The sequence below is a fragment of the Anopheles ziemanni genome, chromosome 3 (genome assembly GCF_943734765.1).
Source record: "Anopheles ziemanni chromosome 3, idAnoZiCoDA_A2_x.2, whole genome shotgun sequence".
Lineage (NCBI taxonomy): Eukaryota > Metazoa > Arthropoda > Insecta > Diptera > Culicidae > Anopheles > Anopheles ziemanni.
This window is the reverse complement of record NC_080706.1, coordinates 74198749-74223927: the sequence shown is the minus strand read 5'-3', so window position 1 is coordinate 74223927 and position 25179 is coordinate 74198749. Positions and strand designations below refer to the sequence as shown.

Below are 25179 nucleotides of genomic sequence, written 5' to 3'. Positions count from 1 at the left end.
GGTAGTTATTTCTGTCCAGGGCCACCAAGACGAAAAGAGGTTTACAACCGTAATTCCAGAACCGGTACTGGAGGGAGGATCAACTTAAGGACTTGAACTCCCTCTTGCTTACCTCTTTGCACCATCCGCCTTTCGTGAGTCAGTCTTTTATTCGTCTTGCGTTTATTTAGGGAAGCGCGTTTGTTGGGTTTCGCTCGACGCTTATGAAACGGACCATCGTCGAAAGAATTTATGATGTTATTTACACATTGTTGACAGTGGTTGGATATTTTTGTTGAAGTCTGTAGGGAGTATCCACTTTGGTAAAAGTTGTCCAAGACAACTCCCCACCTTTGCGTTGGAAATTATTTACAAAACTTCCACGGACGCATTGTTTACGCGTAAACTACGCATCAATGAAACCCGTGATAAGGGAAGGCGGATGGGTTTAAGGGGTTTGGAAACAAAAAGGCAATGCGAACAACTCCTTTGCGACGAGTCACGCACGAAAAACATCATCTCCAGGGGGGGTGCAGGGCCTTTGGTGAAAGGGTGACCGAGCTGCGCGAGCAATGGTAAGACATTAATTACGCGGGCGCCTCCAGGGTTTGCGTTAATTTTTCCTACCACCCTTCTAGGACGCTCCTCGTAATCCTCACGACGCGGCGGGCGCGCTCGACGAGGATTTTGGGACCGCTTACCCACCGTAAGAAAATGACCCAATTGCAGACGCGCGCCGGGATGGAGAATGGGGTTTCCTCTTTCACTTTCTAGAGCAAACCGGGCTTTGAAGTCGCTTGCGCAATTTGCGGCCGCCGAGGAGCGTCGGTGGGAATTAATTTTTACGTTCGTTTGCAATATTTTCCCAATACAGCACGGGCAAAGGTGCGACAGATGGGTGGGTTTTGGGCAGGGAAAAGGAATTACTGTGCTGCCGGTGAAAGTGACGGAAAGTATTAATTGTCCGTCAAAAATTACTCGCTATGATTGAAGCTAACGAGCAGTGCCAGATGGGTGTTGGAGAATGTATCCGATGGGCACGTTTTGGCCATGTTTTTGAGGAGCGTTCGAAACATGTTAATACTTTGGACAAAAAACGGAAAAACACTGATAGTGAGGTGTTGAAAAAGTATGATTTAAAAGATGCAAACATTTGGTTTTCCTTCCTCATGGAATAAACTTCAAGAATTTTGCCATGATAATGAATTTCTTTTTTAAATCAAATTAGGACCTTGTTAGCTCTGGTAGTAACCAAAACGTAGAGGCAACATATGAAAGGTTTTATAAGCTTGAATTTTACGCGTAGTAACACAGGAGAAACTGTTGAGTAAGGACGATTCATTGAGAGTAATCACTACAATGAATTTTTATTTCTGTCGAAAAATGAATATTTAACAACTCACATTAAATTGTGAGCTATTTAATCTACTAAATAATTTAGATTTGAATTATTGAAACCTTCCACACATTAAGTTCAAGCACGGCTGTTGAAGATTTGTTTGATCACAATGTTTTAATAAAACTAACACAAATAAAACAAGCATGTACGAGACACACATATGACAAGATAACCAACCAAAGTTAGCCAACAAGATTTATATAACATAGCCAAATCGATAAAATAACAACCATTTCAAATAAGCCTTTATTGTAACTACTATAACAAAACATAACTCTCAAGTAAAGAGTTAAACCCATAATTTTGTTCTTAATCCCTTCTTCACCCAGCACAGCCGGTGCGTCAATTTATATAAATAATCAAGTACTTCTACAAAAAATTGTTTTTGTTTGTTACAATGGGATTGTTACAATCTTAGGTAACAGTAAAAAAAAATGAAGCTATACTTCGTTGAAATATGAAAATTAGTGGCAATCGAAACTAAAAACAAACAACCGTGCTGTAGTACAAGTTTTATTTAAATGTATGAATTTAATCAACCACTATAAGATAAAAATCGTCAAAAAAGGTATATGAAATGTGGTATCCAACAAAAATTCTAAACGCAACAAAAAAAGAATGTTGAGTTTTGAAGTTGCTTTTTAATAAAAGAAATCTTAATAATGGTGTAAAGATGTAAGCGAGGTGACAAATTCGTGAACAAAAGAATTTAAGCACGCACTGTCTGATATAAATCTAAATCTCGCACCGAATCGGCACAAAGAAGCACGTTCCTTACGCATCGTGATCGGAGAGAGAAAAGCCACCATCTGGGCGTTGTGGCCACGTGGCCTCCGAAGCGTTACAAATTGCGCCACGCGGGCTTTGCTCGCCCGACTCATTGTGTCCTGCCGCCGGATCGATCGTCCCCTATCGTCGTGGTGGCGACTAGATCGCTTTGATACACACGTCCATTGTTGTGACAGGCGCGATTCGTGGCCAAGCCGTCGGTATTGGGGCTCCCTTAGGGGAAAGCGTCCGAGAAGGGTTTTCCCCTGGCGCTGTTGGATGCTAATGCCGTTTAACAGTTATAAACAGCTGAACGGTTGTGTGTGTGTGTGTAAGTTACGCAGAATGGGCCAGGCCCAGCTGGTGCGTAAGGCCTGCGTGTGCATTTAAAACTCCTTTTGGTGTTGCCGAGCCCAATTGTCGGAGTGAGGCTGCACCGGGGTTCGGGTTTTGAATATTGTCGGCTTACGTTTGATTTATTTTTTATATTCTTTTTCACGTATAAGGCACACGTACACACGCGGGACACTGGTGACACGCCTTTCTGTCACCTTCGGAGAAAAGAAAAAAAAACATCAGCCCAAGGGATTGGCCGCGAATCGCTACTCCTTCGCCAGAAGCTGCCTCTCATGAGGGGGGGGGGGGGGGGAACAAAATGATGTCGGCCGTTTTGCTTTTAATTTGCATCCAACGCCGCTTCGGTTCGGGCGCGTTTGGCGAATAGTCGGAACATTCTTTGATACTACAAAGGCGCACGGTTTCACGCACCATGTGTGCACATCTTTAAAGGTGGGAATGCGTTCCTTTGTGGGCTAGTGACACCTGTTTGAAAGAATATCTTTACCAACCCATTCATTTCCTTATGACGTGCAAATATGTTTTCTTTGTGTGATTTAAATGGTCGAATGAGACAGAAACGTTGTAAGATAAATATCAAAGAACCACTTCCTTATAACTTCCTCTTCCTTATGAGTAATCCTTGTTGGTTGTAGCTAGTTTTGTTTCATTTCACTTTAAATTTCTTCGTGTTCACTTTAAGTTTCTTTTTATTGTTTTAAAGTTTATGTGCTTATTGTTTTGAGTAGTTTTAAGTAGTTTTGCCAATTCAATAACTTTTAATATTGTGAAGCTTTTGCTAGCTAAAGATGTCGAAATTTTCCATCGGCCACCTATTTGTAATAATATACAAATGTTACATGTTATAAAACATTTTATTATTGGAAATATTAAACACATTATTGAAGTCAAATTATGATTCCATTTGACCATTTGAATTACTAACAAAGTTTTTAGGAAAATAGTAATCGAGAAGCAGAAAGTAAAAGACAACCGCATCAAAACTTTGTAATCACATTTTTAACTTTACTGTGCTCTACTGTTTACTGAACGTTTGTGGCGACTCATCAGCGCATAAACTCTGGCTCTATCAAATCCACGATCGCTATGAAACCATAAACGCATCGAAGAGAAAGGTTCGATCGTCTCATCCGAACTCACGAGCCTATTGATGGACATAATGGTCTTTAATTAATTTATGATTACTCGGAAACAATCGATCCGCCCCGCGCGTGTGTGTACCACCCGTTTCTAAACTGACGGCGTTCCTTGGACGCTGGGGACACGATCTGTGTGCTGTTTGTACATATTTTCCCAGCCCTTGCCGTCCGAAAAACCGGCTGGCTATGGGTGAGGCCAAGTTAGGAGCGCCTAACGCGATCCTCGACGTTCCGGAATGGGGCATCTTCTTGGGATCTCGTACCCAAACGTGTAAGAGAGACGATCGCGTCCACGAAAGCTCGCGGTAAGGTGGCTCAGTGATTTATGGAAATATTGTTCTGCACACCGTTCGATCTTACAGCGCCGGTTCATGTGAGATGTGGCGTTGCTTTCTCTTTTTCGTCCCGTGACTCGAATCGTGCCGACCGCTGGTGGTAACAAATCAAGGGGAAGATCCTTTGGTCAAGGGTTGTAAACGCAAAAATGAAGTGGAAAAATGGAAAGAACAACCCCTTTCGTGAGTAGGACACCAAAGCCATTGACTTCCCGTTGCCCAGGAGGAGCTCAATAAACTCCGAAGTGAAACTTTCTTCGTTCGAACGGAATCTAGAAATGGCGAATTGTCACCACATTTTTGTTTGTCACAGCTTCCAGCCTTTTCTCTTGTTTCGCCTGGTTCCTACCAAACCAATGTTACTAGATTCCTCACGAACTAGTTTGGAGAGTTTGAACCAGGAACTGAAGAGCGCTTTATGCAACCATCATGCACGGTTCAACCGGTGCGTGTAACACGAGTATACAGATTTATGGCTCGCTTGTGGTGTACATATTGTCCCAAACAAATCGCTTTTCATCCAACTGTTGGTGGACGGAAGGGCTGCTCTGAACCTTCGCCATAATCCGAAGACTTCGAGTGAAATGTTGCCCTCGAAATGATGGATTTAAGCTTCTTTACAAATAAGAAAGCCGGTCATTATGAAAGTATTTAGACTTGGTTTGAGTAGTAAACAATTCGTATGTTCTTTATATTTAGTTATTTAAGAGCTCTCAAAACTCAAGATTATTGTTGGCATCGGACCATTGATTGAAAACCAATTCGGACTCATCATCATCATCATCATTTAATCCAATAGCTGTTCATTAGATACTGTAGGTTATTTAAATAATACACCCAAGTAACATTTTAAGTTTTATCATGGTTCTAACGATGTTGTTCATGCTCATCATTGAGTCTCATCTAAAGAGTAAAATATCTTAAAGGCTGTGATAAAACCTTCATAAACCCGTTTTAAGTGTAAGAGGGCCCACTCTACAGAACGTTGTCAAAACCATCCCTTAAAACCTTTTTTAGACCAAAAATCACTGATTGGTTTTAAGAGAAGGTTTTAAGAAGGACTTAACAGCGTATTTACAGACTCTTCAAGTCTACTAAGATTTTAGACTTAATGAGCGGTTTTATAGCTATCCTCAAAAGGTTTTAAGGATGTCAAAATTATTAAAACTATTTTGCCTGCTGAGAAACCTCTATAAAACCAATTGGACTTGGTACACCCATGTTAAAACAATAATAAAACTTGTTAAAGTCTAATAGGTCTTGAAAATGTTACTTGGGCATTACAGGCTTTGCAGTGTTTTAGTGCTCATAACTTACCATAAAAAAAGAGTTCAGAAGTCCGACACCCAGTTTACCACGGGATACATTAGCGTTTGCAAAATTAGTAACAACATCTGCAGTGAGTTTAGCGACACGATTCTGTCCTATGCCCGTTAGAATGAAAGGGAAATCATGGACTTATATTTAGGATATGGACTAACAAGTATGTCGGATTAGCTGAGTCCTCATAACCAAAGTCCTCCTAAACTCATAGTTGCCAGACTTTCGATTTGGAACATTTTTCAGCCAAAGCCTATCTACTTGGAGCTTTATGCTTGTTTATGTAATTCGTATGTAATTTTATTTTGAGTCTTCAGATATTCAGAGTCCTGGAAAAGTTATTTAAGCGCTGGAGTTTTCATTTGGAATAAAATTATCCAAAATTTCTACTATCTAGCTATCCATTTGGAGCTTTATATTTGTTTGTATAATATAAAGTATTAGGAGTTCCTACACCAAATCTCGGACGATTTGCAGAATTAGTAACGCCATCTGCAGAGGTTTAAGATTGTACAGAATACGCCTCAACTGTTGTCGTCCAGCTTGACGGCATTCGCAGCGTCATTTGTATGTCGAGTCGCCCCGGTATGAGCCCACCATCAATGAGGCGCTCCTAATTCAGCGATCCAGTAATGAGGCTGCCGAGCGCAAGAACAAAAAGCATCTCGTAATGAGCGCTAAAAGCATGACCGACCGTTTCGCGGTGACGAAACCAAGCCGCCCGGGCGTAAACGCAACAGCAAGTACAGTGTCGAGGAAAACCCCCGACCCGTACATGGAAGTTCTAACACCTCACCCCTGCCACTCCGGCTCTTATCCGGCTAATTACTTCGAGGTCAGCGCCGGTGGACTACACAGATGGGGGGGTTACAGATTCGGTGGGAGGCCCCGGAATGCGGGCACCGTTTCGGAAGGCGAGACGCGCAGATTTATTAGCCACTAATGAGTGCGCACGGAGACTGGAAGCGATTTTGGGAGCAAGGTTAGGCGTGGTGTAGCCGTTTGTCCGTCCGTCCAAATCGACCCGGGACCGGACGAGATCGCGGGTGGCTGGTGAGCATTAGAAACCCCGGCGAGGTCAAAAGGGCGGCCGCTCCTAGACCGTAGTCCATTTTTCATCTGACCGAACCGCGCTCAAAACCAGTGAGCTGGCGCACTCTGATCTCTTCACTTCGCAGGACCCTCTCGGGACCCCCACGACACCGGCAAAAGGGCAGCCATTAAACTTCCGTTTTGGGACCACTCGCGAGGCGGGCTTTGTCCACAATCGGCCGGACGATTAACTCATTAGTGAGTGGTTCTTTTTGTCGGTGTGTTTTTCGTCCGCAGCTATGTTGTTTTCCTTCCCGTGGGCATCGCTCGCGTGATTTTATACTGCCTCGGACACGAATATGCTATATTTACCCGATGGTTATTCACGCGCTTCGGGGAAGGCTCCGCGCGAGATCCGATCGAAAGATTCGTCAACGTTTGCTTACCTGCGGGAGGAAGAAGAAAGGAAAATCATTGGATGAGAGTGTTCGTTTCGGGTGAAGGTAGGCGAAGAGATCAATCATTGGTTCGGAGGATCGCGCGGCTGGCAAGATCTTAATGTTCGTAGGGCATCGTTTTTGGCGTCGGGGCATTGCGTGTCCGCGGTTTTTTGGTCGAAGGTGTCCGCTACCGACGCACGGAACGTTCGATCGACCCGTGCGCAATTAATTAAATTAATCAAAATGTAGAGCTAAATGATATTTAATTATACTACGGCCGCGCACTCGCAGCAGCCACCTGGAAAGCCGACCCCCGGGAGCTGCGATCGATTGACAACTGGTAGCCGTACAGCCAACCCCGGCTAAGCCGCTGCTGGCCTCTAAAGCCCATTCTTGCAAAGTCTTCGAGAAAGAGCCCAAAATGCTCGCCACTCCGAAACCGAATCGATCGCCGGAGGAGGGTTAATTATCGAAATCATTATCGGCGCGGTTCGATCCGCGGGCCGTGTCGTGAAAATAAGCCCGCGATCCAATCACGCTCACGCACGCACGCAAACGCAAAACGGTTCTTATTTTTATGATGAACTCGCCCGCGAACCACGACATCGAGCATAAAATCCACCGGCGACCGTGAGGCGTTTGAACTGTTTGGGATCGTTGTTGTTTTTACGATCTACACTCGGTTCAATCTCGGCCGGGGGGTCACTGACGAGGGTGGTAGGCGGTGGTCTATAGTGTACACGAAAGAGTTCTTGTTTCGTACCTCCATACCAGGGGTCGGCAAAGTCCAGCTGATTGTGAATTGTATTCTTATCAAATTTATTCACGATATGTCACTTGTTTCATTTTGAAAATGTCAGTTGAAACTGTTAAACGTGAAGTTTAATGCCAGGCAGCTAAGGCTGGTGTCAGGGCTTTACCGCGACAAACTTTGACAAATCAAAACGAGTGGGATTTGACAGCTGCAATATGTCGCACGATAAAATCAAAGTCGTTTGATTGCAGCGGATGGCCGTACCCGATTTTATCTGTCAACAAAGTTGGATTTTTTTTACCTGGAACTGTTAACACAGAATCACTTGTGAATCTGACGTCCAAGAAAATATCGTGCAACAGAGCACTTATACTAACCAATCCCGTATACTTTTATTACGTTTTAACGATTGCATTTTGCTACCAATCGTTCTAAAATTATCTTATCTAGTGAATCTCATCGAGAATACAGTGACAAAATATCATGTTTACTTCGCACCCACAATAAACAATTCAAGGTAAACATTGCTCGCTATCATTACAAAACAAAAACATTATCCAAAACTTCTTGAAACTGAGTTATTTTAATTTAGAGAATTTAATTCTGAGTTTACTGAGAGTGGATCGGAGAAACATTGATAAGGTAACATAGTTTTAGGTAATATTTAATAAAAAATAACACATTATGTCGAAAAAGTAGAAAATTTAACAAAAAAAAGTATAAACATTTACGATGAGAAGTAAAACTTTGAAATATTTCAAATCATTTGATGAAATTGGAATTGATGATTGATACTCCATTTGAAATTGATACTCCATTCAAAAAGGGTTTAATATCACAATCAAAACATGAAAACATCGTTCAAGATATCTGGCCCGCGGATTTTGTTTCTTTTTCATCATCTTGCTTCTCTCTGATAGCTTGTGCCGACCCCTGCCGTATACCGTGCCTACGTAAAGCGTGACCATCGCGAGATCATACCGTTTCGAGGTATGATACGATCGATGCATCTATGATCAGCCATTTTTCATCTTTACCCTTATCATGTGGTTCCATTAATCGGAATTTTCTGGCTTTGTTTTTCTCCAACCAAAAGGGACGGCCACTCGAAACGGTGGGAGGGTTGCGATCGAAATCAATTTTACGCCCAATTTAATGGTGCTCGCGTATGATCGCGTCTTTGCAGAGCGCCGCCTGTCCGGATCGGTTTAATGAAAGGCTGTTTTCGACCAGCATCAACCCCCTTTAAAGGCTCCCTGCGCATTGTTTCTATTTTCGGGGTACGGGTTTGGAAATAATAAAGAAGGAGGTCCAGCAACAAAAGAGTCGTCGCTCGACAACAATGGCTAATCGTACGGTTGTTGCTGAAGATGGCCCGACGCTGGCGATCTAAGCTGAGGTGGTAAGGGTTGTCCCAGGCTCTTAACTCCCCGACGAGTGTGGAAATAAAAGACGCTATCGAAAATCTCGCGAAAAATCTCCGCAATGTGGAAAAAGTGGCTGTAGGTTAGCTGAATCGGATATCGCCCAGCACCATCTTGGCGCCGTTCGTCGCCAAGTTGTCGAACGTTATGACAGGGAGTCTCGTCCCTCTCTCTCTCTCTCTCTCTCCCTCTCTTTCGTTGGTCATGTGTGGGTGGTTCGGTTGAAAGTTACCGTAAGTTGGCGATTTTTTTTTAAATTGTTCCTCACTCCAATTAGGGGGAGGATCCCACCCGATGGCATGTGTGCCCTTTCAGGAGGCTTTTAAGATTGATGTCGGTGTGCAGCAGGACAAAAGGCGATGTCAGCTTTTGGTGGCTGTTTTGACGACTGGATCCTAATATTTTTGACAGCGATTGAATTTTTGTTGGCGTGAAAGTTGCGCGTCTGTTCGACGCTGATCTTCTTCGCCACCTTTGCGGTTCATTTAAGATTTTTCTAGGGGAGGAGTTTTTCACGGGAATGTTGTTTTGTTTTGTTTTGTATCGATTGAAAATAAACTCGCGAGCGTATATGAAGCGTATATTAAGCAGAGCTTTTAATCGAATGCAATCGAACAATCCACACTAAATGTTTTTTCGTTTAATCGCTTATCTTTTAATATGTTGAATAGTTCAATAGCTAAATAAATTGTTTTTTGCTAATGATTTTGGAATACTTGAGCTTGATTTCAATTTCTTCGAGCTTTTATTCCAGGGTTAAGGGTTAGCTTGATTTCAATTTCTTCGAGCTTTTATTCCAGGGTTAACCTTTTTTTATTGATTTTCTTTTTTTATTGATTCTGGTTTTGAAATTCAATCGGATTGATTATGGAAGAAAATTAAATTTTTGATATAAACTACCAAATTTTTGATATAATAAAACCAAGAAGATCTCTCTTTTGATAAATGTTTAAGTTTAACTTATTTTAATCGTCTATTCACGGTGACAGATTTTCTGAATATTTGTTTGTTCGCAGTTACAAGTTCACTTCAGTTTGTACGTTCTATCTTTTTAACTCATTTATTTTTCTCAAATACTTCGTGACCTAACATGAACTTGAAACCATATTTTCCCACCGTCCGTTCGATGATCGTTGCGTTCGTTGCGCAATCCTATTTTAAAACTCGTCCGCATGTGAGAAACTCCAAGATGTGAGATCACGAAAAGGCGAAGCGGTTGTTGTGCAGAATTTTCGCAGTTCAGAATGACACCACAGCCTGCTCCTTCTGTAGAGGAGTCAAGAGAAGGATAAAATAAGAGGCAACGACAAACCGAAAAAAGGTGTGAACGGTAGAGAATTGACACTTCGGACCGACCCGGACGTGGATCAAGGAGATTCAGCCGTGCGTCAGGTGTGGAGGTTGGACGCGCTCTCGTCAGACGGTCCTCGTTCTGGCGAGTAGATTTTGATTGATTTATTGACGATCAAGCTGTCCGCGAGCACGGGTAAACCGTCCGTGTGGGCTGTGCAGAAACCCACACATGGTCCCATTCCACGACTTATGGTAAAACGTCTAAACGGATACCTTTAGTCGAAATGGATGGACTGAAAAAAGGAGCGTTCTCGTTCAGAAACTTAAAAGCGTTCAGTTTCAAAGTAAAAGAAGACATTGATACTTTAAACCGTACACCAAAATTGTTCAATTTTTCACTTTAAAAGATGGTCTATTTTGTAGCTTCAATAGATCTTAACAAATTTCCTACCAAATCTAAAAATTTCCTTCGTCCAATCGTCAGTCATGGGAATCATGAAGATCAACATGTAAACGTCCTACACATAAGAGCTACTCCGTGTGCATTACATTACGTTGTACGCTCCCTTTACCCGTTTGGCCCTTCCTAGACCCGGGGTGAAATATTCAATTTCGAGTTTTTCCTCCATTGCCATTACGACGGCACGACTTGGCCCGAAAAGAGCCACGCATCCTCCCAGCTCCAGTTGTTGCGTTCGTTTCGCGTTGACCGGGTCACAACCGCAACGAACCGATGCGTGAGAATTACCTCCGTCCGGGCAAGTAGTCGATGGAGTCGATGGAGAAGCTAAATGGAAGACGGAATGGTTAGTAACGACAACAAAAACTCCCCTTAAAGCCTACTACAATCCGTGTCGAATTCCGTACAACTCACCGGGAGCAGACGAAAAAGTGTCAATCCGTGTGTCAATCCTATGCCATGACTCAATACAACCGTTCACTCACTCGTCGGGAGCGATGTTGGTGGTAACTGGATTAAAAGGGAAAAAAGCACCTTCTCCACCTGGCCGCAAGCTGGCCATCCACAACCCCCGGTGGCCGGTGGCTGGGAACGACCGGGACAGCCGTAATCGATCCATTTGCGACGAGTTTGAGCTTTTTTGTATAATTATCTAATTTAATTTAACGATTTTCTTCTACCCGCACGCTGGTGGAGTTTTCTTCGCTCGATTTCACTTAAGAGGAGGGAAATTATCACCGGTTGACGTGTGTGTGTATGACACCCTGCCGGACAGACTACCCAGGGAACACTTACCGGTAGGGTTCACTGTAATTGCTTCTAATTCGTGTAAAATTCACTTAGAAGGAAATCAATTTGCATGGTAACCATGAAAAAAAGCTATGGAAAGTACGTTGAGTTAATGTAAGGCATGAATATTTGTTTTTTTCAAAGGAACATATGAATATAGAAACTTGATGATATTACAAAGAATATATAGTTAGTCGCAAAATTGAGCGTTCACCTCAAGAAGACTTCGTTTTTCTTTCATAACTGTAGGAAACATTGGCCTAGCAAATTTAAGTGAAACGGTTTAGCGTACAGGTTCTTTTTTTCTAAGAATTACTCGACTTCGGCAACCTTCACAAGATTCCAACGAAGTTTACTCTCATCATCTAAATGCCTGGAAAGTGCATTAATTAAGCCTTTCATCCAGTTTGTTTTATCAAAATTGCACTCAACAGACTTTTAGAACTAGAGTTCCTGAATCCTGATCGAATGTAAAACAGTTGCAGGGAATATTACTAGCCGCCCTTTTATTATGTCCTAAAGAGCTGAAAGCCAGGGGCAAAGTAAAGAACGAAGAGACACAAATAGAACTTGCAAACAGAGGAAAAAAATGAATGTTTATAACACTCAACGACTGAAAAATAGTTCTTGCACTAACAATGGATCCTTAAAAAGCTTTCCAAAACTGACTTCTGAATTACTAAACACCCTTAAGAGGTACAATTGGTCTTATACCATCCAATGCATTACTCACAAGAACAACCTGCAATGTCTGATTGCCTCAAACAAGCCTACTAACAAGCCTCAAACCAATTACATAGATGTTTTTATTCAACTCCAATTTGGGCTTTAAATTATGATGTACAAAAGATCAATTATGTTTTGATAAAAACCAGCCCTTGTCTCGCTTATTATTTTACTAAAAAAAGTACAGACTAGTTATGAAAAGCAAAGTGTATATTGGATTTGTATTGCTGCTTAAAATAAAAAATAAGATAAATTTGCTTTAGAGCTACGTTGAAAAACAAAAAAAAGAAGAATGTTTGCACTAGATATATTATAAAAATGTTGATTTAGTTGTGCACTCAATATTACGACTCGCTGTAGTTCAACGCTGCCGAATTGAGTTGTACTTTGGTATAAAATGTATTAGTGCCCTTTTTAGTAAACTCCATTTGAAAAGCGATGCGAATTTCTTCTATTCTACTCAAGTTAATACATTAATTATTATGTTAATCTTAAACTAAAACTAATAAGCAGTTTAGATTGCTTATAGTTTTATGGTTTTGTCTTTGATAAAATATCTTCCTCATCACATTATCTCTGCAAATAGGTTCAGAAATACCTTATGTTACATGTTATAAGTATTCAAAACTTCAAAAACACTTTCAACCATAAATCAAACCAATTCCTGATCCAGCTGTAATTGAGACAACATACTTAAAACTATTGCAATGAACAAGTTTGCGACTTCCTTTCGTAACTCTAAGTATTGCAACAGCGCTGCCTTCGTATGATCGAGCATTAGTTTCTCACGCAGGCATCATTACTCATCGTCCACTGGCATCGTCTTCGAGCCGGTGTCATCCAGCCAGAGCAGGCAGGCCCTAGGCTGCCCCGAACAAGTAGCAGAAGCGTACATTATGTCGTGAACAACATGTCACAGCCGAGTGGAACTGACCGCATCGTTTTTCGCAACTCGCAACACTCCTTCAAACTCTGACCCTTTCGAGGGTTTGCTGTTGCTAAAGTTGGTGGCTTGGAACTGTGGCCTACAATTGTTCTTTAGTTTCTCATTCGTTTTAGTAGATCGAAAAAACATTGACAAAACACTTACGCTAAAGGATAGCACGGGTATGAAAAAAAAAAATAAACCACTAAATCCGTATACTTCAACGATCCCATCCAATGAATCCTTTCACTGAGGCTCCAAAGGGTGAGCGGAGGAGGAAAAGGAATGGTTCGAACGTTCTCTAAACTATTTCCCAACGCCGGCCGGGTTCTCCGAAGCTCGCCGATCGGTCAGCGGTCTTTGGGGACATTAAAATTCGTTCACTTTCGGCTTGCACGTTTCATCACGGTTTCGTGCACTGCACAACTGCAGTCCGCCGACATCGTGCCATCCGTGTTGTGACCCGGTTTATTTGTGTGTTTAATTTTATTTTTGATCTCACCTACTTTGCTGCGGGTCGGCAAACTAGAATCCCGCACAGTAAGGACGGTTTAATGGACAAATCGGTGCCGAGGGAGGGAGGGGACCCCGAACGGGCGGTGGAGGTTATTAAAAGAAATATGATCACGTAGCGGGTACGAGTGGTTTTTCCGTGCGTCGGGTAGGTTTTTCCCCCCCCCCTAATGTTGCGCCGCTGCACACGCGAGCATTTGATTCCGCGTGGCGAGCGTTGACGCGTCGTGAGAACTTTGTAAATTGAATTAAAAATCAATCAACCGAACCCGACCCCGTCCGTGCGCCGCCCTGGGAAGGGCCGCTCGGCGTCTGCTTTTCGCGTCGGGGGCTAACTTTTGCCTGCCTGCGAATACGTGACAACCGCGTGTCAAGATGGTCGATCAATCTCGACGGCACCCAAACCCTCTCGCTCTTGGGGTAAAGGCAAATTAGAATGGAAGGGATGAAGGAGAAGGATCCGGAAGGCCGCCTCAGCGTAAACAAAATAAAAAATAAAAGCGTGTCCAGGTATCGCTGCATAAGCATATTGGAAGGTGCAAAGCGCAAAAGAAAGAAAGCACGCACGGCATGCAAAACGGGAGGGAAGCAAATGAAGGGTCGAAAAGAAAGCCAAACCGCGACGGCGCTACCATCCGTCAAGCCGATCATCCTTCAGCCGCGCGGGTTGCACTATTGACATGGAAAGAGTTTGTATAAATTAACCCCCCGGTGTGGCGGGTCGCACAATGACAGCTATGAGTAGCCAGCGGTTTGAATGGGTTGCCCTCCGTCTGCAGTTTTGTTTGGAATGTTATTCAGCAAAATATTACTTAATTTATGGAAAGGAAATGTATAAATGTCGTATATATTAACCCCTTCACAGTCCTACCACGTCGAGAAAATGAGTAAAAAATTATTACACTGTTTTATTTACATGTTTGTATAATTTTTGCTCTAGAACAGAAAAAAAAATTGTATTTTCCCAAAAACATTTGGATTTTATAGATAAAATGATCTCTTTCCATTTGTGTTATTTGTGATTGTGATCAGCAATAAATTATCAATAATAAGCAAACATTTGGTTTAATTTCCTCGATTAATGACAAAAATAAAAGTTTACAAACACATAAGAACCTGTTATCGAAGCAGATGAACTAGAAATAATTGCCATGTAACGAAAGTAGAATAAAAGTTGCGACAAAAAACTAAAGCAGTACAAATTCCATTAGCTTGCCCGATTAAGGCTCTAGCAAAACTGTGAAGGGACTAATAGAACAATTATATAGCCCAGAAACCAGTGATATGTGTAAAAATAATGTGAAATCAATCAACCAAAATAGTAGAAAAAAGAAGAAAACATAGCAAAATATCGATAAACAAGCATAAAAACGTAAAAAAATGCTTGATAATTTAGTAAAACAGCAAACACTTGCAGCCAATGGTGTCTAGTGTAATACGCTCATATGTAATACATTCTCCTGACATGGGAAAGAGAAATGCGACACGACATAGTAAAATTCGCCACAGCAAACAGCTGCTGAAGATCGATCGATCGTGACAAGTTTCCTGCTCCTCCGCGGAAAGTGAGAGGAAGCTGATTGATGTCCCATCCAGCGAGCAACACACGCGCAAAAGCACACACTGCGCCATGTGTTAACGTGCCATGTTATATGATCACGTAGTTCGGACGCGTCCGCGACTGTGCGCGTCTTTCACGCGATGATGACTGCGCTGCTCGTGCGCCACCCGACGTGACACCGAGTTAATCGATGTCGGTGGTGATGCCCGCTGCAGCAGCATTTGTTGCTTCCCCCACACCTGCGGGCCCACGCCTAACCATCCTCAACCGCGGTTGCGAGTTCGATAACTCGCGAGAGAGATAGGTTGGGCAAGATTGTTTCATTTTTTTTTATGTTTTTTTTGCCAGACGAATAAAAATGTACAGCAAAAAATCGTTATTGAAAACAAAGTTGGTAAAAAAAATTTTTTCAATCGACCGATCCTGCCAGGAGTCGAACCTGGAATCTTCTGATCCGTAGTCAGACGCGTTATCCATTGCGCCACAGGACCCCGTTGATGTAATGCTGTAAGAATTGAAATGGGTCAACAATGACGTACACATGTTTGTTTATTTATAGCTTTGGGTTACACGTATTCCAAAAATAGCGCAACTCTTATCGCTCAGCGGTGGTTTACCCTCGAATGCTCTATGAGCATCATATTGGTGTCGGTCAACTTCTATTTATTTACGTACTGAAAGGCCGACTTGAAGATATTTCTTACTTTAGTGGATTTCTTTCGTTATATTTTGCTGTACCTTTATGTCTATCTTTATACAAATTTTTTTTTGGAAATTTGAGGTTTACAATGTAGTTAAAGCTGTTAAAATTTTTATTATGCATAATGCTTTCAGAAAAACATAATTAAACCATGCAAATATCATAAACACCACAATTATAAAATTTTGAATTTATGTTTTCACCAGATCATAGTTGAAAGTGAACGTTACAATTTTCATAATCAACCGTGACGATTAAACCAAGCATTGGAATATTCATGAGCCAAACAAACAATTCAAAAGATGCTTAACATGAAAGAAAAGGTGCAATCGAAAAATTATGGACAATATCGAAGAGCGCCATTCGCCTCTAATGAAAATCATGGCCAGCAAAATGGTATAAAATCTCCTTTTGCGGAGCGAGAGTATTAATTTAAATTCCAACATAAAAGAAAATAATAATCCACACAACGCGGATGAACCATTTCTTCCCCGAACGGCCATTTGATAATCACAAAACCCGCTGGCCAAAATTATGCAGCAGCAGCAGCTACGGGGGAATGCGAAAAATTAAAATATCTTTCGGCCTTTAAGTACCTTTTTATGCAAACGTGCCCAGGTGGCGGGAAAGGAGGATGCTGAAGGTGAAAAATTATATCCATTTAAACGCACGGTGCGGCTTTGGAAGCTTTATCATCTCGCCTTCGCCGTCGGCCGCCACTCCCATCCCATCGTGGAGCCGGTCTCAAGGTTCTTCGGTCGGCCCACGGGGCGGTTTCGGAAAGCCAGTGCAGCACACGCACGCCATGCTGCGATTGTTTCCTTGTCCTGGCGTGCCAAACGCCTAGCCGTTGTTTGTCGTGTTGTCGACCAGGCGGTGCCCATGATCGCTGTAGCGAAGGTGTTAGCGCAGTCGTGCACGAGGCAAGTCGCGGCGGTGACGCTGGTGTTTGAAATCGACGCCCACCTGTGAACCTGAACTAGTTTTCACCTGACCACGCTTCTGTTTCTGGGCCGCCAGTAGCCGCCAGGAGCAATGGAACAACAACCTGAACATGCGCTCTCATATGCAAAGATCGCGTTCGCGTACGCCTGTTTCATTGTTGTAGCGCAAGGATCCCTGCTGCTGCTGGTGCTGCTGTTAGCTCTGAAGGGAAACGATCGAAATCGATCAAAGCCAAACGATCGGAGGCCACGGTCGAGCGGGCCGGTCTATCTCGAGCCCCGGGTCGCGCCGAAGAAAAACGCAAACACCCCCGGAGGGAGGGCTAGGGGTTCGAATCAAATTCAAATAATCGTAAAACTAAAACCCGCTCGCGCAATGGCGACCCGGGCGAGACCACGCGGAACCGCGCGTTTGATTCGCGGGCGCCCATCGGCATCGAATCGGACTCGATTTACATTTTATCTTGCACGTACGATCGGAGCAATCAAAGTGCTACCGAAAGTGAGCAGAAACAAACCAAACATAAACATAAAAAAACCTCCAACAAAACCCTCGCACCTGGTTTGCGGACGGAAAGGAAACGAAATAAACCACAGAACAATCCAGTAGCTCGTTGGAAGGAGTGTTGGCGCTGCAAGGAAATGCAATAAAACTGTGAAAAACCATATCGGTTCGTGCCAAAGGGCGATCGGTTTGAAGGATTTTTGAGGATTGTTCGTTCGTGATCGAATGGGTGATAGTTTATCGTTTCGATTTGGCTGAGAAGTAGATATTGTAAACATAAACGCAAATACTGTTCACATGAAATACATGTAAAATGTCGGGTTGCATGTTCAAATGTAGATTAACTCATTCGAAGACAACAATTTCTCGGAACAGGATAATTTGTAGCTGTAAACTTAATCCGAAAACAAAACATCGTATGACAAAACATTTAAATGTAAAACCAGTAAAAATAAGTTTAAATAAATTTGAATATATCTCCATTCTAGGAATGAAACAAATCACAAACCAACTAAATATAGTAACAGTTTGCTGTAAAAACTTACTACAATTAATATTAATACCATTCAACAAGCCTTTTGTTGTAGTACAGGTCATTGAAGTCAAGAGTTGCAGAACAGCAAACAGAACGTAACTCGCAACTTGCTCCACCGAATGACGCATCCTCCTCTTGCCTTTTCCTTTCTTCTACTCCGGTGCAGTGCAATCCATCATCATGAATATCAAAACATTAGCCGATAAATTTATTCCAGTTTAATTGAATAACGAAGAACTTATGTATGCACCGCGAGAATGCGCGCAATAAATCAATCCGATCCCGCATCCGTACACAAACTATGGACTTTGGTCATCCTTCGTCAAAGGATGGAAGAGTTTGCACCCGTTTTGCGTTTGCTTACGTTTTTCAGTTGGATTTAGTTCTCACATGACAAACTATTGCCTGAAGAATATTTAACGTTTTGAGTTAAAGGATTATTTTTTGCATTCTCTTTTAATTTGCATGAAATATATTGTTCTAATATAGAGATTATTATTATGTTTTGATGACATTTAACAAACTTAATTTATTCGTTTAACTAACCGATCACGTTCATTTACAAATAGCTTCGTTCGATGAAACTGTTCCCTTCGAAATGCTTCCCCTTTCCAGAAGCGTGTTTTGTTTAGCAAAAAATACCCTCTTCATCACTCCCGGACAGGTGTTGCAAAACATCCTCAAGGGTGTTGACATTTCACTTCATCCCGATCGCGGAAGAAAGCGACTGCCGTGTAGTGCCCATCGCCCAAGTCCCCGTCGTGGGGACGGCTTGAACGTGGCACAAGTGCATTTACAGAATTTACGATGCACAACACTTATGCGGGAACGAATGCAAATGCGTGAGAACTGCACACAAGCTGGCGAATGCGCAGGTTGCTTTAGTTGTGGAACTGTTTTGATTGCATTCAAATAGTTATTTTGCTGCTTCTCAAGTTGGAGTGGTGGTATGATGCACGGCAGAGTCAAGAGATATGATAACACTTAGCGAGGCGTTTTGATGAAAGAAAACTATCTAAAACTATTCGTTATGCAGACTGCTTCTGTTTCAATATTTAAATTATATTTTGAATAAAAAATTTCTCCATTATTGTTTTGCCAATTAAATTTAATAACCATTATTTTAGATTTTAGCAAACCTGTAAATTACATAAATAAAGGAACTTTTACCCGCTTGAATAGTAATTTCACTATTTGTTTCTAAAATTTAAAACCAAAAGATTGCCGTCTTAGCAACTATGCACGGTAGGCATGACAGCCGTCAACATCTGAAACACACAAGACGAAAGAAAGTGAAGGGAACAGAACGCACTAGCAGAAGTCAACATCACACCAGTCACTTAATACCACGGCCCACACAAGAAGCCCTCATTAGTAGCGCAATCGGCGGCAGTACCGCATCGTGAGCTAGTAGTTGAAGCAACACCCTAAACCCTTCACCGATATTTGTTTTCTATTTCAACTGTAGTTTGACAATTGTGTTAATGTTTTTATTTAGTCCGAGAATATATTTTTCATTATTGTTTTTACAACTCCAAGGCTGGATGTTTTCTTATTTGATACGAATTTTTATATGCTTAAGCAGTTAAGAATTTAGTTAGTTTTATGAAACCAGAGGCATTACTCCAAGTTATTGGATATTGAAGGGTTAAGTTCGTTTCAAAAGAATGAAAGAATGCGCTAGTTTTTTCTTGGTGAGTTTTTGTTGCCTCCGGTCAGCGCGTCAAGTGCATGGGAAACAGCGTGGTGCAATGCGATATTTGCACATTCGACACCCACATACCCACGCACCGCCGCGGACTTCTACCATTTCAATTATTCCAACGGCAAACCACGGTCCCTTTCTTCGAGGGTCGGATCGATAGATTGGAGAAAAACGGGTGGACGCAACGACGATCGAGAGGAGTCAACGTCGTCCCTGTCGCCCAACCACCACCTTCCTCGGAGCCCACGCCGGTTGGGATCGCGCGTCAGGTTATTTTGTCAATTTAAGATTGGCAGCGACACCGACCTGTAGATATTTTGATCGACAGTTTAATTTACTAGAGAATGCAATTGGAGCTCGCGTTTGCACAGTTTCACGAATTTCGCGCTGCCGCCATTGAAGTTTTCATGCGACACTGTGGGGGGGGGGGAAGGGCCGCCTACCGGCACTTGGTACCCGTCCCAGAGTCAAACAGACACACACAAGTAAAAAGATAGATAGATAGAGAGAGAGAGAGAGAGGGAAAGACATGCATGCACACGCAGCCTAAACATAAACGATCGCATTTTGTTTCGATCAAAAAACCACTGAAGTGCCACCAGGCGGTTTAGCTTTGTGGCCGCTGCGAGGAGACATTCGCCGAAAGGATGTGTGTGTGTGTGTCGGTTTGTTGAGGTCGCAGCCACCTATCGACGTACGCAGCCATCCACGGTGCCGCGTCACGTGGTTCCACCTTTTGGCGGCAAATATAAATGTGCGATTTTGTGTCCAAAGTGGGAGGAAAAAAGAGGCGAACTGCGCGACGAGATTGATAGATTGTAGCAAATGTGTTTCCTGTCCCGTTTGCCGCTCGGTCTCTCGGCCCCCCCCCCCCCCCCCCCCCCGTGTGTTCGCTTTGAGCGGCCGATATTTTTCCCTGCTTGCTTTAGTGCTTCAACTTCAGCCTCAGCCCTACACTTGACCGGCTTCTCGAGTCTCGTTATGGGATGGTAACGTTGCGCACCACAGGGAGAGAAGAGAAAGGGCTGGGCCTGGGGCGGGGGAGGTCATACGCACCGATATTTCCACCTTCTAATCCCACCCTGGGTCGGCTGACAATCCTTCCAAACCACCCTAATCGGTTCAAATCCAACGGTGACAACAATTAAGCGGTTACAATCGCGCTCTTTCACTCCGGTTCACCGTTCTACGAAACCTCGGCCGGTGATTTAATTGAAAGGACACCCCGGATTAGACGACGGCACCGTTTCACCTTGACCAAAAGGGAAGCGGTCGGTTAGCGCGACACGTGGATCATGCGGCTCGGCAAACGGTCAAATTGAAATTCAATCCGTTTGACGCCGTTTGTAACGCCAGATTGCATCACATGTGCATAACGGGGGGGAGGGTGAGGGAGCGACGGTAACCGAACCAGGTGCGGTACGATGGGGGTGAAGTGAGCTGCAAACATAGGGCAAGATGGCGCACGGATGGAAAGGAATTTGGTCGCCAATAAAACGAACTGAAATTGAAGCAAAGAGGTTAAGAAACGGCACAAACAACTCAGTTTTGGTGAAAAATACCAAAACATTACAATTCGAACAACACAAAAATAACAATGAAAAGAATTCTGTTTTCTTTCTACTTTGTGAGAGTTGATTAATTTATTAAAAATAATTTGCATCGTAAAACATTCATAACATTGGTGCAAAACAAACAAAACTAGACACAATAATAATCGCAAGCTACAGGTTGCGTAAGTCAAATTACCATATAAATTTAATAAGCACTTATGCAACGAAAAATGTTATGACGTCTATGGAAAAAATAATTAGTATAATAATAATTAGTAATATCACTAAATAGCAAAACAATATGAATGTACATACATTAAATTAATGAAAATGACATAAATTTCTAAAGGAACAAATCCTTATGAACAGTGGAAATGTAAAACAAATATAAAGATCTTTTGTTTGAAAGTGGAATCAAACATTCGATATGATCTTTTACCAATTTGAAAATGTTTTCAATCAGTTAAAACCAATCATACGAGGGCAAACAAGTGAGAGCCAAAGTCGTATGTACCAAACAATACATAAATTCATCTGTTGAATAGAGTCTTACCGCCAAGCAACCGGATTAACCCCGTTTGATCTCAAGAAACTGTCACATTTCTAAGGCCGTGCCACACCCGGCCCCTGGCGCTCGCATTACCCTACAAACACACACACACACTCGCAAACCCTTTACAGCAGTTAACCTCCTATTGTTTGTGTTGACCAGGGTGGCGAGGTGACGTGGAACATATCCGCGTTCGGGCCCGCAACTCCACTGCGCGTTTAAAATTTACATTCGTTCGCTCCAGGAGTCAAACCGATTGCAGTTGCACCCTCGGTCCACATACGTGTGTGTGTGTGTGAGGTTGAATGCATACGAGTAAAAGGTCCAATCGATCGATGCAATTGTTTGGTTTCGCGCCCATTTTTCTGCATTCGTTCCGTCGATGCGGTGTGCCCGATTGTAGCGGGTGTCTCGAGGGTCTCGAGGGCGATGCTGGTCGGTTCCCCTTCAGGTCGACCCCTCGAGAGGGAACAGATTGCTTTGTCACCGTTCGCCTTTGGGTGCGCATTCGCCGGAACGAAGCCGTGTCGCGGCGCGTGGCAAGTGTCGATGTGGGCGGGCGGGAAAATGTGTGCGGACCCCAACCGACCCCACGTACGTAGCGTTACGGGGTCGTCGGCTAATGAAAGATCCTCCATCGGTCCATCCGTTGGCCCGCGATGTTTGATTTTCCCGGAGAAGAATTGATAGTGGAACGAATCGAACGCCTGGACGCTTGCCACGGAGAAGAGGGAAGACGGAAAACAAATAGCAGTGGTGTCCCGGGAGGGCTAAAGGTCCAGCGTAGTACAATGGCGACGCGGTGGCAGGTTGTCGCCGTGAAATTGTATATTTACATAAGGGCTGAACATTCATTAGCAGCTGGTCTTGTTGTGGTTTCGATCATTCGCTGCCCGCGGGGTGGAAAAAGTGATTTGCATTCGCCACAATGGTAGTTGACCGAATCGAAATAAATCCAAAGATAGCCAAAAGCAAACGGTGCATTGAGTAAAATATTTTCCCTAACTTTGTTTTCCCTATGTTTAAAAATGGTTCGTTTTCAATTTTTAGTTTGAGTTTGATAAAAAATGTGTTATTAATCAAGAATAAATGAAACAGTGAAACTGTTTTGGGGAAATAGTTAAAGTTAACTAAAAAATAAGAGACGTTATAATAGAAATACTAGATAAATTATTAAAACAAAGCTATAAAATCGTAGACCAGAAAAAATAATTTGCAATTGGCGGAACGAAATAAAGACAAAAATGGATAAGATCAAACGTTTCACTGAGTAAAACTTGGTTTCCCTACACTTAAAAACTGTTCCATTTTACAATTAATAACCAAAAATCTTGGAAACATTGGATAAAAGCTCTTTTTGGGAATCGTTTTTAAGGAAAATAGCACATTTGTGGAGAAATTCGCTGACCGAGGTAGAAAAAGTGATTTACAATCTCTAAAATGGCAATGAGCAAGACGAAATGAAGTCAAAGATGAGTAAGAACAAACACAGTATTGAAACACTTCCAGAATTTTGTTTCCTTTACATGAATGCTGTTCTTTTTGTACCGCAATTTTTCGGCTAACAAATAAATGAAACATTTATATATTGTCCAAAACAATTGAAACAATATCGAAAATGCTATAGGGACAGAAATTAATAACAATAACGAGAAAGTTTAAGAAATATTATGAAAATATCAGAAAATCGAACGAATTAAAGTAATAAATAAGTCAATGGTAACCCGAATATGTTCAAAACCAATAATTATACAGTTTAAATGTGATAAAGGCTTTAAAAAATGTGCCAAATCTAGACAATAAATTAACTAAAATCTTTTTTAACAGTTGAAGATCCATTTTAGTAGTAGCTTTCATACGACACTTCGAACAGGATGTACCATCGAGGCCCTTATGCGCCGGACATCGTGCATTCTCATGCGGGCTTAACTGCTGCGTTGAAAGTTGCCCGAGAACAGTGCGGGAGCATCTTGCAGCTCGAAGGTTTCTGTCCGGTGACCGGTATGGGCAGCATTCCAGCGGCCACCAGCATCACCGACCATACCTCGAAACCGCCCGCGCCTCCCGCTGCTTCCGTTTCGGTCGAGCAATTATTTATAATTTTATTCGTAATCAATAAAACATGGGCGCCCCCATGGTTCCGCGCGATCCGGGTGCCGATGCATTAGAGTTTGAAGTGCTGCACACGAGCTACATTACATGCGGTGCAGTTTTGCAACGTGTTTGAAGGCGTGTGAAGAATACGAGGACATTGGTCGATGCTGGCGCCTGCTGGCGAGGCAAACACCAATGCAGACCACCGCAAGGTCAAACAACGAATGGCAATGCAAAGTGGGAAGAATGCATAAAGAAAGTATCCGTTACAATAGCATAGCTTTAGCATGGAGATTTAAATGTATCTTGCGTCCCTAAACATGCAAATATTGCTGTCTATAGTCTCCAAAACAGCAGTTAGAGATCCTAAGTTTCATATTTTCGTGCTCGAGAGCTAAGCAACTCCTTATCAGGAAGTACAAGGAATCTTTACCTACTGTACCTATCTTGTCTTGTCAATTATTGTGCGGAAATGAGGTACAATCGGAATGTTTTTCTTTTCTTAAACATTACTTTCAATGCTCTAAAAGGGAATAACATTTGCCTTCGTTATGAATTTTTTTATTCTTTGAAATATAAAACTCAACTGTTACTCTTCGGTCATGCTCTGTTGGTTTTCCACATTTTTTCACAATTGTTAACATATTTAGAATTTAAGTAAAGTTTTTTATTTAAAATGTTCATAGTTTTTTTTAAATCATGAGCTTTTTGGTCTTTGTTTAATTTTGCTCATTTGGTTTAAGAAGGTATTCGTTTTTCTTTTTCTAGAAATATTCAATAGAAAAAAAGTGATCAAAATGAACTTGAACAAATTTTCACACTTTTTTTTCTTCCTCAACGATGCACACTTCTACTCCTTTTCGGCGTACATTTCACAGGCAAATTGGTTCTATCGAACAGATCCTGTCATCACGGCAATTCACGTCGTAACGAGCCCCTGGAGTGTGTGTTTCCTGGTGGCAAACATGGTGTAAAAACCCCCCCAACAAGGCTTCAAGCTGCCCCGACTTCACGATTGTTCGAACGGGTCATCAGGATCAAGCCGGGATCTGTCTCGTTAGCGTCGGGGAGCAACACGACGACATTTTCTTTCCCACCTTCAAACCGTGCCATTTTCCTCAAATTACTTTCCGAACGAACCCGATTCAATTCCAGCGCGGAGTGTTTTAAGAACGTTTTGTCCGCAAAGTGGTTGCCACCTTCGCCCTACTTTGTCCGTTGTTTTTTTTTGTTTCGCACGGAGGTTAGGTTACTCGAAGCGATAATGTTTTCCACGACAAAAACACAGTTTAGTTTAACCTTTTCTTCGGGCCGCAGTCACCTGCGATCTTGCATCAAACTAGATTGAACTGCCGCACGGATTGTTCAGCATTTGAGAG

The 25179-nt window shown here is 42.5% G+C and overlaps 1 protein-coding gene and 1 non-coding gene across 2 annotated transcripts in view; both read right to left on the bottom strand.

The window, feature by feature from the left end:
* Positions 1 to 25179, bottom strand: part of LOC131285458 (Krueppel-like factor luna) — a 102530-nt gene that overhangs the window by 66109 nt on the left and 11242 nt on the right. The gene's annotated exons all lie outside the window — the stretch shown is intronic.
* Trnar-acg (transfer RNA arginine (anticodon ACG)) lies at positions 15633 to 15705 on the bottom strand. The gene has a single exon. It is a non-coding gene; the product is annotated as a tRNA-Arg (tRNA).